This window comes from Vicugna pacos, chromosome 10 (genome assembly GCF_048564905.1).
Source record: "Vicugna pacos chromosome 10, VicPac4, whole genome shotgun sequence".
NCBI lineage: Eukaryota > Metazoa > Chordata > Mammalia > Artiodactyla > Camelidae > Vicugna > Vicugna pacos.
Window position 1 is genome coordinate 23,885,187 of NC_132996.1, and position 14,631 is coordinate 23,899,817.

At 35.5% G+C, this 14,631-nt stretch overlaps 1 long non-coding RNA gene across 5 annotated transcripts in view; it reads left to right on the top strand.

Annotated features, from left to right (window-relative positions):
- LOC116282086 (uncharacterized) overlaps positions 1 to 14,631 on the top strand; it is a 70,243-nt gene that overhangs the window by 2,123 nt on the left and 53,489 nt on the right. For 4 of the 5 annotated variants that reach the window (XR_012076498.1, XR_012076500.1, XR_012076496.1 and 1 more), the window contains exon 3: positions 6,780 to 6,853. The exons of the other annotated variant lie outside the window; for it this stretch is intronic. This is a non-coding gene — a long non-coding RNA (uncharacterized lncRNA). The remainder of the gene's footprint in view (positions 1 to 6,779; positions 6,854 to 14,631) is intronic. 5 annotated transcript variants of the gene reach the window in all.

Here is a 14,631-nt window from a genome sequence, read left to right on the forward strand (position 1 = left end):
ACTGCTTCCTATGTGGAGAGGAAACCCAAAACATAACTCTAGAGAGGTCTTAAGATAGTGGATGGATCCTAAAATAGAAGGTACTTATCTCTAGTGCTTTATCATGTATAATCAATTAAATTTTTGTGAGGTCTTTTTGCTCCTACCTCAGTGATACACTGTCAAATGTAGTCTATCTGTTATTTCTAATTTTAGTTTAAAAAAATTTGTTGAGCAACAGACATTAATAACACAATATTATAATAATATGTGATATTTATTGAGCACTATTTTGTACCAAACACTGGATATTATTAGCCTCCCTTTACATAAGCCCAGAGAGGATTAAAAAAATTAGAGAAGAGCGGGGGAGTGTATAGTACAGTGGTAGAGTGCATGCTTAGCATGCACGAGGTCCTGGGTTCAATCCCCAGTACCTCTGTTAAAAAATAAATAAAACTTATTAACTCCCCCCCCAAAAAAATTAGAGAAGATATCGTCTAATATGGTGGAAGAAGAAGAACACCGGCAAGTTAAAATTATTGTAAGGCACCGCCAATACTTTAAATTTGGACTATTTTGGACTATATGGCTAAGAATAGATTTTTACAGAAGTTAGCTTATTTGAAAAAGCCCTCTAGAATATCCTTCTCCTTCTGCTCTGATTCTGAGCTATTTACTAATATGACTTCCCATGTTTCTTTTTTTGGGGGGTAGGTAATTAGGTTTATGTATTATTTTTTTAGAGGAGGTACTGGGGACCAAACCCAGGACCTTGTGCACTCTACCACTTGAGCTCTACCCTCCCCGACTTCCCATGTTTTTTAATACCCGAAAAGAGAGGCCTTGGATAGAGGATACAAGAATTTCTACTACCGGGAAGGAATATGATTTACATTAAATAATTAAATGACATTCCAGTTCATGCTTAAGGGACTAAACCATTTTTTTAAACTCTCGGTTATGGAAATTTCCTAACATACACAAAGTAGAGGGAATGTGCAGTGAATTCCTAGGTAGTTTTCACTCAACTCTTCAATGATTATTGATACTTTGCCAATTTTGTTTAATTTATTCTCCAAAGTTTTGGTGGGGAAGAGGCTGGAGTATTTTAAAGCAAATTCTACATATCTTGTCATTTTTGCTGGGTATCTCCTGTTTCTCTCTCCCAGTCCACTCTTTCTCTACCTCTCATCCCTGCTCAGATTCCCTGAGGCTTACCTGTATAGAATGCAGGTAAAGAACTCCCTTACCCAATAGCATGTAGTTGGGTTCTGGCAGTGGAGAGCATCACCAGGAGACTGGAGGAATGGAGGAGCTTAATACTTTGAGGTACTGTTTTTCTGGCTCCCTTTCTGAGGGTTTGCTGCAGCCAGGTGTCAACCAAATGTCACAACTTCTCTTCCCAGAGTTCCCTGTCTGGGTTCTGATGACCAAACCTTTTCCTCACCCTAGGCCTCAAAGTGGTAACAGTTGTTTTTACTAGTCCAGGGGTGCTGTGTTATCCTTTCTAGATTCCCTACACTCTTCGTACATCTTCAAAAAGGGTCCTTTTATTAAATTCTCTTTAAATTACCTGATTTGATTATGCTATTATTTTCTGCTAAAATCTGACTGAAACGTCATTTTACCCATAAACACATCAGTCTGTGTCCCTAATTAATATAGATACTAAAGAAAAAATAACCACCATGTCATTATCACATAAAACAAATTAACAGTAATTCCTAAGTATCATTTAATACCCAGTCCAAATTCAAATTTCTCCAACTGGTTAAAAAAAATCTTTTGGTAATTGGTTTAAGATCTGCGGGGGGCGGGGGGAGGTGTAAGTTGGTGTTAGAGTGCATGCTTAGCATGCATGAAGTCCTGGGTTCAGTCCGCAGTACCTCCATTAAAATAAAATAAATAAATATATAAGATAAACCTAATTACTCGCTCCTAAACAAACAAACAAAAAACCCAAAGATCCAAACAAAATCCATGTTGTAAAAATTATTGTGCCTCTTAGTTTTCTTTAGTTTATAACAATCTCTGCACCCCCCATTTAGAAAATGTATGTTGTTGATTTATTGGAGAAACCAAGTTACTTGTGTAAAATGTCCCACATTCTGGATTTAGCTGATAGCTTCTACACGGTGTCATTTAACTTGTTCCTCTATCTCTTGCATTTCCTTTAAACTGGCAGCTACATTTAAATCTTTGATTAAATTTAGTTTCTTATTTTTCTTTTCTATTTTTTAAGGCAGAATACTTCATAAGTGTTGCTGTGTACTTGAGGTATATAATGTATAGTTGTTCCACTTTTGGTGGTACTAAGATTGATCAGAGATTTTATAAATTTACCAGTCTTCCAGTCTTCCATTTTTCAGTGTCCATTAATTGTATAGCTCTTTATGTTATGACAGAGGCATGAATCCATGGAGGCTGAGCTGGAGGCTGATCTAAACAACAGACCTATTGATGATTTTTTCACCGTTTCTTCTCCCTTCTGACAATGGCTCACATCCTTGAGCCGGGCTTGGGGACCCAGCTCTCTCTCAGGATGGCTTCTTTCCTAAGATGTTCCAGGAGCTACATATGGAGTCCTGAAGTCCTGACCTCTGTCATTTAGGTTAGCCTCCAGCTCAGCCTCCATGGATTCATGCCTCTGTCATACGGTAAAAGAGCTGTAATTGAAAAAAAAAAAAAAAAAAAAAAAGAAGTCAACCTGCATAGAAACACCCGAACAGTGAAATACTGTTCAGTGACAAAAAGGGATCAGCTATTCATAATAGCCAAAAGGTAGAAGCAACCCAGGTGTCCATTGACACATGTATGGATAAGCAAAATGTGGTATAAACATACAATGAAGTATTATTCAGCCTTAAAAGAAGGGAATTCTGACATGTTACAAGTTGAATGAAACTTGAGGATATTATATTAAATGAAATATGCTAGTCACAAAAATAAAAATACTGTATGGTTCTACTTACATGAAGGACCTAAAGTAGTCAAATTCATACAGACATAAAACAGAATGGTGTTTGCCAGGGACTAGGGGAAGGAGGAAGGGGGAGTTAATGTTTAATGGGTGTAGAGTTTCAGTTTTACAAGAGAGTTCTGGAGATGGATGGTGGATTGCACAACGGTATGAATATACTTAATACCATTAAACTGTATACTTAAAATGGCTAAGATGGTAAATTTTATGTTATATGTATTCTACTACAATTAAAAAAATTTTTTTAAGAGATAAGCTATCAAACTAAGCAAAGACATGGATGTATCTTGAATGTATATTGCTAAATGAAAGAATAAAGCCTGAAAGGCTATAAATTATATGATTCTTTTTGTAGGACATTCTAGAAAAGGCAAAACTAGAGAGACAGAAAATAGATTAGTAGGGATCAGTAGGGATTCAGTGGGGGAAGAGAGTTGAAAAATAAAGCATAGAGGATATTTTCAGTGATGAAACCATTTGATATAATACTGTAATGATGGATATATAATACTATGCATTTGTCAAGACCCATGGAACCTTAATATGCAAAATTTAAAAATAATTTAGGGGATTGGAGGGTTCCAAGATGAAATAAAGAATGGGACAAAATAATTTAACTATATTATAAATGTATAAAACAACCTCACTGAAGGGGATGGGAGAAAAGGTACTGATCTAAGTAACTTTGGAAATGAGTGGAGTCTGAAATTAAATGCAAAAGAAATTCTACATCACACTGCACTCTAGTTGAAAAAGTTGTGTACCCATGGGATATGCATTAACAAGTTTGAATTCTCTCTCTGTATATACTGGAATTGAACAATTAAGTAAATGAAGAGCAGATTGTGGGAGTCAGGTTTCTCATTGCTAGAGTGGTAGTTTACAGATAATCAAGGGGAGGAGGGTAGGAAGATCCATGTGGTAATGAACTAGAGTTGGAGATATCAGTATGAACTCATGTGTAGCTTAATACATAGATAGTTACATACAGAAATACTTGTAGATATGTATATGCATATGGGTTGGTATACATACATATATTTCCTTACTCTGTCAGTCAGGAAGGTAGATTAGCCCAAAAGCAATGAGTGCACCTAGTGCCCAGATCTTGGTTTCTAACAGTGTACTCCAATAAAAGGAACCAGGACTACTTGAAGAAATGGCTGATTCAAGGACTGGGGCAGGAAATGTACAAGGTGAGCCTGGAGCATTTTATAGTGCCAGAAAGTAAGAGAGTCCTGAAAGACAAAAAATGGAGTTATGTCAAAGGGACACAGTAGCCAACTGAAAGAGCTGGCCAAAGTTAGACCATTGAAGCAATAAAATAAAGTAGTACTGGATTATAACTCAAAGTATAAATTAAATTTCCATAAAACCATTATAATACACACAAATAATTGTATAAGTAAATAAATGGGGGAGTATATAAAATTCTCCAGTGCAGAGGAATTGCAGACAATTTATGTAGATACTCTGCCTTCAAGGAGTTTGGACACAGCTCCTTACTTGTTAAGTGCTGGTTGTGCATGTAGAGTTCCTTTCAAACAATAGTTTGGCAGACAAGGAGAGGGGAGGACAGGTAAGAGTAAATTTGCAGTGGAGAACCCTGACAATCACTACCTTAGCCAGATGATCAAGTGATGTTATGTTGATAGTATGTACCCTTGAGGTGATGTAATAAGAATGGCACTTTACTTCTGTGATTTTCTTTCCCAAAATATATAACCCCAATCTAATCATGGGGAAAACAACACAGATCCCAATTGAAGGACATTCTACAAAATACCTGACTAGTATACTCCTCAAAACTGTCAAGGTCATAAAAAATAAGGGGAGTCTGAGAAACTGTCATAGCCAAGAGGAGTCTTAGGACATATGATGACCAAATGTAATGTAGTAGCTTGGAAGGGATCTTGGAACAGCTGAAGGACATTAGGTACAAATTAAGGAAATGTGAATAAAATACAGACTTTAGCTAATACTAACATTAATATTGGTTCATTAGTTATGACAAATGTTCTATACTAGTGTAAGATGTTAATAATAGAGAAAACTGGGTTTGGAGTATATAGGAATGCTCTGTACTATATTTGTAATTTCTCCATAGATCTATTTTTTTTGTTTTTTAAAATCTATATTTTAAGTAAAGAGTTTATTAAAAATAGTAAATAAAGTAATACCACACACACAAAATAGAAGTTGCTTTTAATTATTTTTTAGCAAAATTGGACCACCAGAGAGTTTCAGCACAGCCTGGAGTTGGCTCTGGTGATTTTGGCAATGGTAAGAGAAGGTGAAGTCCTCAGCAATAGCCCTGGGGTAGGCACCCATGGGCACTAGCGACGGCAGAGAGCACTGGGCAGGTACCAGAGGCCGACCTGCCCTTTAAGCCTTGATAGAAACGGTGGGGTTTCTACAGAGAACAAGAACTAGAGCAATTTGGAAGAAAATGGTGGTGAAGACAAGTGCTCTGCAAGTACATTTGGAGATTCACAAAACAATTTGGGAGGAAATAAGGGAGTCTGGCAGGATGAATGGAAGCAGGGCCAGAGGATTACTGTTTGTAGCTGTTGTTGCAGCCCTTTATTTACTGTGAAGGATGCCATATCCTGGAAAACAGGCATCTACAAATGAGGGTACTTATTACTAAGGTACCTATAGATCTCTTTAAAATCTGTTACATATAAAATGCAAGATATAAAAATCTATAAAACACACACACACAGTAAATGCAATTTAATGACCTGAGTCAGAGTGTATTTTTTTTTAAATAAAGCTTTAAACTAAGTACACAGATACCAGAAATCCCTTTCATTGTACCTAATCTATTAGAAATATAAACCTCAATCAACTGGTTTTTCAACTTCCTTTTTCCTCTAATGTTGGGACTGATGGTTTGAACACATGCCTAAATTTCTAGTGTTGGATTCAACTGGACAAACCTGATTCTTGCCAGGATTATCAACTCTTTGAATTCTAGTTTTAGGAGCTACCTCTTCCTAAATGTCATTTCACCTTTCCTTTTTCTGTTCCCTTTCTGATGCTCATCTAGCTGTTTCATCTTTACTCAGCTTCTCTTAACAGTATGTGACTGGCTCCTCTATGTTAAAAGTTGAGATTTGTGTTTTTCAGTAGGATTAATTCTTCCCTTATCTCTAGATGGTGAACAGAATCTAACTGGATCTATCAAGACACACCCTCCCCCAGAATAAGTCTTGCTCAATCAAGATTATGGACAGAATGACTAATTAATAGGCTCTTATCACCATGGAGTCTTCATTCATTCATTCAAGGAGTATTTACTGAGAATACTCAATACATCTAACTAGGTGCCAGCTGGTGTGCTAACAATGAATAAATACTATCCCTTTGCTCTTGGTGTTTGGCTATTGTTAACGTTAAAGAATGATTAAATATTATGCATATTAAGTTAGGAGAATATTGTGCTGTCATTCCTAAGACTGTTTTTTTTTTTTTTTGTCTTTTTGGGAGGGAGAGTCATAGATCCTTTGAATTTGATCAGTGTTGTAGACACTTGCCCCAGAAAACAAACATACCCCCAAAAGCTGGCCAGTAATTTCAAGGTGTTCATGGATCCTTTGTAGCCCTTGCATGACCTCTGGGTTTAGAATTTCTACCCTAAATGATAAGCACCAAAATAGGATGAAACCAGAAGCAGCAGAAATTCTAAGATAAATGGAGGGGAAAATAGACTAAATGCTTAGAAGTGACAGCAGCAAGAATGAAAAACTAGTTTCTTTAGCTTTATCTTACATGTGTTATCACCAGCTACATACATAATAATTAATGTTTCCAGGAATAATCCATCACTGAGGACCCAGTGCCCCACTCAGTGAACCTTGGCCACCCACAGAAGAACACTTTAAGGAGGTAACAACTCACTCAGTTTTGATCTAGTGCAGTTCCAATATGATGGGTGGTAAGAGGTGCTGTAAATTAAAACAAAGCAGGGTAAGGGGGGGTGGAAAGTTACTGGGATTTTGTGTGTTTGTGCTATTTTAAAGTCATCTCTGATAAGGTGATATTTGAGCAGAAATTTGTAGAAGTAGGGAATCAAACCATGTGACTACCTGGGACAGCTTTTCAACCAAAGAGACAGCAGAAGGGAGGAGGCCAGTGGGCAGAGCAGAGTGCGTAAGTGGGAGAGTGGTGGGTAGTGAGGTCAGGAGGGAGTTGAGGTGTGTATGTCAAGTCTCCCAGGGTTGGAATCAAAGAGTCAGAGACAAGGGATAAGCAGAATCTGAGGGTACCAGATTCAGAATTGTAAAATGCTGTTACGGGAAAACTGCTCAGTGAAACCCAGTTGGGGGTGTTTTGCATTGCAGTACCCATGACAGCACAAATGCTCAAGAGGAGGGATGGTTAGCCATACCTGGGTAACATAGAGAGGCTTACCAGGCCTTACCTTATCCAGGTAAGGGTCAACAAATGGACACTTCTGTGTGTGTGAGGGGGTGGGAATAGGGTGGCGGCAGAAACAAAGAGCAATGGGGAAAATACTTAGGAAAGTGAATAGAAAACCAAAGACTAGGCCATCTTAAGTGGGAAGGGCTTAGAGATCAAAGAAAGGTAGAAGGATTAGGAAAGAGGGGAAGGGACTAAGGAACTAATATTTGTCACATGGCCACAATCTGCCAGGTTCTTTACATTTATATTTTACTTTTGTTTTAAAGCAGTACTACAAGATGTGTGTTATTGTCCTGAGTTTATAGATAAGGAAATTTCAGATCCAGAAATTTAACTTGATAAAAAGTGATATGATACTAGTATATGGTAGGAGAGGATAACTTTATTATTTTGTCTTCAGTTCTTATTATTTTCTTATGCTGCTGTGTTGATTTTTTCCTAATACTACATTTGGAGAAAGACAATGATGTTACCGATAGGAAGACAGAAGGTTGCAAAGTGGTCAGCATGGTTAGAATTTTGTCCGCTGGGCTCCCCTCACTGTTGGATTACACACCTGGCCTTACAAAATAGGCCACAAGATGGCAACATCTTACTCATTGGTTTGAGGGCGACTCCTGCTTCCATGGCCAGCTGTGTCGTATAAAAATATTGAATAAAAAGTAATATATCAGTTATAGTCCATATTTTGAAACTGACCCATCTTAACCAGAAATAGTTGTCAACAAATAGAGTAAAAGCCCTCACGTTCCCAGAAATACAGCCATTCATAGGCACTGGGATCTTGACGTTTGCCTCCAAGTAAGCAGGATAAAAGAAACCATTTCCAATGCTGTGTGGGAGTTATGCGAAATGGTAGAATGTGGTGGTCGTTTCCACTGGGATATTAGAGAGATCTGTGTTAAAATTCTTGTTCTGACCCTTAGCTACATGGTATTGGACAAATGAAAATCTTTCTTTTTTTTTTTCGAAAATCTTTCTGAACTTATTTCTTCATCTGTAAAATTCCTACACCTTAGATTCATTGTATTAAATAGCACATAATGAGCTTTTGGTGAAGTACCTGACACTTACCATTCAGTAAATAGTAGCCATTATATAATTTTCTTTCTTTCTTTCTTTCCTTCTTCCTTCCTTCCTTTCTTCCTTTCTTTCTTTCTTTCTTTCTTTCTTTCTTTCTTTCTTTCTTTCTTCCTTCCTTCCTTCCTTCCTTCGTTCCTTCGTTCCTTCCTTCCTTCCTTCCCTCCTTTCTTTCTTTCTTTCTTTCTTTCTTTCTTTCTTTCTTTCTTTCTTTCTTTCTTTCTTCCTTCCTTCCTTCCTTCCTTCCTTCCTTCCTTCCTTCCTTCCTGTCTGCCTATCTATTTATCTATCTATCTATCTATCTATCTATCTATCTATCTATCTATCTATCTATCACAGAACCAGCATTACCCTAATACAATCATTGCTACATGGCTATAATACATTTATCTATAATTGCACATAATTAAAAATGTTTTTTCTTCTAGTTTTATTGGGATATAATTGACTGTATAAGTTTAAGTTTAATGATTTGACTTCCATACATCATGAAACGATTACCACAATAAACTTAGTGAACATCCATCATCTCATTTGGATACAAAATAAAAGAAAAAAAAAGTTTTTCCTCCTCGTAATGAGAATTCTTAGGATTTACTCTCTTAACCACTCTCATGTACAACATACAGCAGTGTTAATTACATGAATCATGTTGTACATTACATACCTAGTATTTATCCCATAACTGGAAGTTTAGATCTTTTGACCACTTTCATCCAGTTTCCCTTCCCCTCACCCCTCATTGTATTGGGTAACCACAAATCTGACCTTTTTCTAAGAGTTTATTTGTTTTTGGTGGAGGGAGGTAATTATATTTATTTAATTTAATGAAGGTACTGGGAATTGAACCTAGTGCATGCTAAGCGTACGTTCTACCACTGAGCTGTATCCTCCCCCCATTTGTTTGTTTTTGAAGTATGATTGAACTACATTACTATGTTAGTTCCTGGCATGCAATGGAGTAATTTCATATTTCTTTTTTTAAAAGCATTTCTTTTTTTTCTGATTTTTAAAATTAAAAACATTTTTTCTTTTGTTTATTTTTTGGGGGGATAATTAGGCTTGTTTATTGATTTAGTTTTTAATGGAGGTACTGGGGATTGAGGCCCTTGTGCATGCTAAAAAAAACAAAAGCATACCCTCCCCCTCATATTTCTATACATTACAAAATGACCGTCATGATAAGTCTAGTTACAATCTGTCACCGTACAAAGACAATGTACACTTCATCCTCATACTTCATTTTGTAATCTTAATCTCCTTCATCTCTTTCACTGTCTCCCTACCTCCTTCTCCTCTGGCAACCACCTGTTTTTTTCTCTGTATCTGTGAATCTGTATCTATTGTGTTATGTTTACTCATTTGTTTTTGTTTTGGTTTGGTTTTTAATTTTTAAAAATTGGAAGTATAGTCAGTTACAGTGTGTCAATTTCTGGTGTACAGCACAGTGTCCCAGTCATGGATATACATCATATATTGTTTTTCATATGCTTTTTCAGTAAAGATTATTACAAGATATTGAATATAGTTCCCTGTGCTATACAGAAGAAATTTGTTTTTATCTATTTATATGTATATACTGGTTACCCTTTGCAAATCTCAAATTCCCAAGTTTATCCCTTCCTACCCCCTTTCACCCTGGTAACCATAAAATTGCTTACTGTGTCTGAGAGTCTGTTTCTATTTTGTAGATGACTTCGTTGGTGTCCTCTTTTTCCTTTTTCTTTTTAAAATTTTTTTTAGATTCCACATATGAGTGATATCATATGGTATTTTTCTTTCTCTTTCTGGGTTACTTCACTTAGAATGACAGTCTCCAGGTCCATCCATGTTGCTGCAAATGGCATTATTTTATTCTTTTTTATGGCTGAGTAGTATTCCATTGCATAAATATACCACAACTTCTTTATCCAGTCATCTGTTGATAGACATTCCATGTCTTGGCTGTTGTGTATAGTGGTGCTATGAACATTGGAGGAGGAGGGGGTGCATATATCTTTTGGAATTAGAGTTTCCTCTGGATATATGGCCAGGAGTGGGATTGCTGGATCATATGGTAAATCTATTTTCAGTTTTTGAAGAATCTCCATACTGTTTTCCATAATGGCTGCACCAAACTACATTCCTACCAGCAGTGTAGGAGGGTTCCCTGTTCTCCACACCCTCTCCAGCATTTATTGTTTGTGGACTTTTGAATGATGGCCATTCTGTCTAGTGTGAGGTGATACCTCATTGTAGTTTTGATTTGCATTTGTCTAATAATTAGCCATATTGAGTATTTTTTATGTGCCTATTAGCCATTTGTATGTCTTCATTGGAGAATTGCTTGTTTAGATCTTCTGCCCATTTTTGGATTGGGTTGTTTGGTTTTTTGTTATTAAGTTGTACAAGCTGTTTATGTGTTCTGGAAATTAAAGCTTAGTCACATTTGCAAATATTTTCTCCCATTCTGTTGGTTGTCTTTTTGTTTTATTTATGGTTCCCCTTTGTTTTGGTTTTTATATTCCACATATAATTAAAATCATAGAGTATTTGTTTTTCTCTATCTGACTTATTTCACTTAGCATAATACCCTCTAGGTCCATCTGTGTTGTCAAAAATGGTAAGATTCCATTCTTTTTGTGGCTGAGTAATATTCCATCACATATACATACCATATTCTCTTTATTCACTTATCCATCATCAGACACTTAGATTGCTTCCATACTTGGCTACTTTAAATTACGCAGCAATGAACATATGAGTGCATATATCTTTTCAAGTTAGTATTTCTGTATTCTTTGGATAAATACCCAGAAGTGGGATTGCTGGATCATATGGTAGTTCTGCTTTTAATTCTTTGAGGAATCTCCATACTGTTTTCCATAGTGGTTACACCAATTTACATTCTCACCAACAGTGCACACCTGTTTCTCCACATCTTCACCAACACTTGTTATTTATTTATTTTTTTTTGATAATTGCCATTTTGACAAGTGTGAGGTGATATTTCAGTGTTGTTTTGATTTGCATTTCCCTGATGATTTGTGATATTGAGTATCTTCTTTGGTGAAATTCTATTCAGGTCCCATGTCCCTATTTTAAATCAGGTTGTTTGCTTTTTTGGTGTTGAGTTGTATGAGTTATTTGTATATTTTGGATATTACTCTCTTGTCAGATATATCATTTGCAAATGTCTTCTCCCATTCAATAGTTTGCCTTTTGGTTTTGTTGATAGTTTCTTTTGCTATGCAAAAGCTTTTAAGTAGTCTCATTTGTTAATTTTGTTCTTTTGTTTCCTTTCCCTGAGGAGACCTAGCCAAAAAATATCTCTAAGATCAATTTCAAGAACATACTACCTATGTTTTCTTCTAGGAGTTTTATTATTTCAGGTATTAAATTTAAGTCTTTAATTCATTTTGGGTTTATTTTTGTGTGTGGTATGAGAAAGTAGTCCAATTTGATTCTTTTGCATGCAGCTGTTTTCCCAACACCATTTATTAAAGAGGCTGTCTTTTCCGTATTGTATATTCTTGCCTCCTTTGCTGTAGATTAATTGACCATATAAGTGTGTGTTCATTTCTGGGCTCTCTATTCTGTTCCATTGATTTATGCATCTGTTTTTGTGCCAGTACCATACTATTTTGATTACTGTAGCTTTAATATAGTTTGAAATCAGGGAGTGTGACACCTCCAGCTTGGTTCTTTCTATTTTGGTTATTCAGAGTCTTTTGTGTTTCCATACAAATTTTAGAACTCTTTGTTCTAGTTCTGTGAAAAATATCATTGGTATTTTGATAGGGATTGCATTGAATCTGTGGAATGCTATAGGGAGTATGGTCATTTTAACAATATTAATTCTTCCAATCCATGAGCACAGTATATCTTTCCATTTGTTTGTGTTGCCTTCAATTTCTTTTTATTTTTTTCATTTCATTGACATAATTAACATATAGCACTATATATGTTTAAGATTTACAGCATAATGATTTGATTTACATACATCTTGAAATGATTACCACAGTAAGTTTAGTGAATATCCATCATCTCATATAGTTTCAAAATGAAAGAAAAACACAAATATATCTTAACTTTGTGATGAGAACTCTTAGAATTTACCATCTTAATAACTTTCATGTCTAACATACAGCACTGTTAATTATGTTAATCATGTTATACATTACATCCTTAGTACCTATTTACTTATGACTGGAAATTTGGACCTTTCTTATAACTGGAAATTTGGACCTTTTGACCACCTTCATCCAGTTCTCCTCTTGCCACCCCTTGCCTCTGGTTACCACATATCTGATCTCTTTTTCCATGAGTTTGTTTGTTTTTGAAGTATAGTTGAACTACAACATCATGTTAGTTTCTGGCACACAATATAGTGATTTGATATTTCTGTCCATTTCAGAATGATCACCATAATAAATCGAGTTACAATCTGTCACCATACAAAGATATTACGTAATTATTGACTATATTCTGCACACTGTACATTTCATAATCTTGACTCATTCATTTTGCAAATGGAAGTTGTACCTCTTAATTTTCCTCACCTATTTCTTTCCTTTCCTCTCCCTCCTCCCTTTTGACAATAACCTGTTCCTTTTTTGTATCTATGACTCTATTTCTGTTTTATTGTTTGTTCATTTGTTTTGTTTTTTAGATTCTACATATAAGTGAACTTGTACAGCATTTGTCTTGCTCTGACTTATTTCATTCAGCATAATACCTTCTAGGTCCATCTATGATGTCACAAATGGTAAGATTTCATTCTTTTTTATGGCTAAGTAGTTTTCCATTGTATGTATGTACCACATCTTTATCCATTCATCTCTTGATGGGCACTTAGATTTGCTTTCATATCTTGGCTATTGTAAATAATGTTGCAGTGAACATACAGGTGCATATATCTTTTCCAAATAGTGTTTTCTTTTTCTTTGGATAAATGCCAGGGGTGGAATTCCTGGATTATTTGGTAGTAAATTTTTAGTTTTTTGGAGAATCTCCATACTGTTTTCCAGAGTGGCTACACAAATTTACATTCCCACCAACAGGCACAGCATTCCCTTTTCTCCACATCTTCACCAACACTTATTATTTGTTGTCTTTTTGATAACAGACATTGCCATTCTGGCAGGTATGAGGTGATATTTCATCATGATTTTGATTTGCATTTCTCTGAGGAGAGATGTTTTCACATATCTTTTGGCCATTTCTGTATGTTATTTGGAAAAATACCTATTCAGGTCCTAGGTCCATTTTTTAAATCAGGTTGTTTGTGTTTTTGATGTTGAGTGGTATGAGTATTTTGATTATTTTGGATATTACCTCCTTACCAAATAAGTCATTTGCAGATATGTTTTCCCATTCAGTAAACCACCTTTTGTTTTACTCATAGTTTCCTTGGCTGTGCAAGAGCTTTTTCTTTTGATGTAATCCCATTTGTTTATTTTTGCTTCCCTTCTCTGAGGAGACATATCCAAAAAGATATTACTAAGAGTGGTGTCACAGAGAGTACTTCCTATGTTTTCTTCTACAAGTTTTATGGTTTCAAGTATTATATTTAAGTTTTTAAACAATTTTGAATTTATTTTTATGCATGATATGAGAAAGTAGGGACTACATCAGATTTAAAATCTTCTTCACGGTAAAGAGAACAATCATAAGAGTGAAAAGGCAATCTAGGGAACATGAGAAAATATTTGCAAACCATTTATCTGAGAAGGGGTTAGTATACCAAATGCACAAGAAAGTGCTACAACTTGATAGCAAATAAATAAATAAATAACTCAATTTAAAAATGGGCAAAAGATTTGAAAAGATATTTCTTCAAAGAAGACATATATGTGGCCATCAGGTATATGAAAAGGTACTCAACATGACTAACCATCAGGGAAATGCAAATCAAAACCACAATGAGTTATCACCTTACATGTATTAAGATGGCTATTAAAAACAAACAAAAGATAAGTGTTGGTGGGAATGTGGAGAAACTGCAACCCTTGTACACTGTTGCTGGGAATGTAAAATCATTCAGCTATTATGAAAAATACTTTGGAGAGTTCTCAAAAAGTTAAAAATAAAGCTGCCATTTTATCCAGCAATTCAACTTCTGGATTATATATCCAAAATAATTAAAACCAAGATCTCGAAAGATATTTGCACTCCCATGT